At 48.2% G+C, this 832-nt stretch overlaps 1 long non-coding RNA gene across 1 annotated transcript in view; it reads right to left on the bottom strand.

Moving 5' to 3' along the window:
* Positions 1-306: 306 nt before the first annotated feature.
* Positions 307-832, bottom strand: part of LOC120513728 — a 5,163-nt gene continuing 4,637 nt past the window's right edge. Inside the window, exon 3 of the long non-coding RNA XR_005630336.1 lies at positions 307-343. This is a non-coding gene — a long non-coding RNA (uncharacterized LOC120513728). The remainder of the gene's footprint in view (positions 344-832) is intronic.

The raw sequence follows: 832 nt of genomic DNA, 5'->3' as shown, positions 1-832 counted from the left end.
CCAAAAAACAGCAAGATCACCAAAACCTGCCCTCCTTTCCACCTGTGCCACACAGATCCTGGCAGTTCTGCTCTCCAGGCAGAAGAATTAAACCCAACCAGCTACAGGTGTGAGAACAGCAAAAACCAACTCACAGCTGCTGTACCTGGCTGAGGGTTTGATATTCGAATCAAGAACACCCAAAATCACCAAAAATCACCAAAATCATCAAAAGCTGCCCTCCTTTCCCTCTGTGCCACACAGATCCAGGCAGAAATATTAAGCACAATCAGGTAATGTGTGTGTGGAAACACCAAAAACCAACTCACAGCTGCTGAACCTGGCTGAGGGTTTGGTCTTCAGCCTGCAACCAGAAACACCCAAAATCACCAAAAAACACCCAAAACCTGCCCTCCTTTCCATCTGTGCCACAGAGATCCTGGCTGAGGTTCCTCCAGTTCTGCTCTCCAGGCAGAAGAATTAAACCCAGCCAGCTGCAGGGGGTGTGAGAACAGCAAAAATCAACTCACAGCTGCCCATGCCTGGCTGAGGGTTTGGTATTCAAATCAAAAACACCCAGAATCACCAAAAAACACCAAAATCATCAAAAGATTTCCCTCTGTGCCACACAGATCCTGGCAGTTCTGCTCCCCAGGCAGAAGAATTGAACCCAGCCAGCTGCAGGGGGTGTGGGAACAGCAAAAATCAACTCACAGCTGTCTGTACCTGGCTGAGGGTTTGATATTCGAATCAAGAACACCCAAAATCACCAAAAAACACCAAAATCTCCAAAACCTGCCCTCCTTTCCCTCTATGTCACACAGATCCTGGCAGTTCTGCTCTCCAGGCAGAA

The sequence above is a fragment of the Passer montanus genome, unplaced genomic scaffold (genome assembly GCF_014805655.1).
Source record: "Passer montanus isolate IOZ18808 unplaced genomic scaffold, ASM1480565v1 scaffold866, whole genome shotgun sequence".
Taxonomy (NCBI): domain Eukaryota; kingdom Metazoa; phylum Chordata; class Aves; order Passeriformes; family Passeridae; genus Passer; species Passer montanus.
This window is presented reverse-complemented; position numbering and strand designations above follow the sequence as displayed.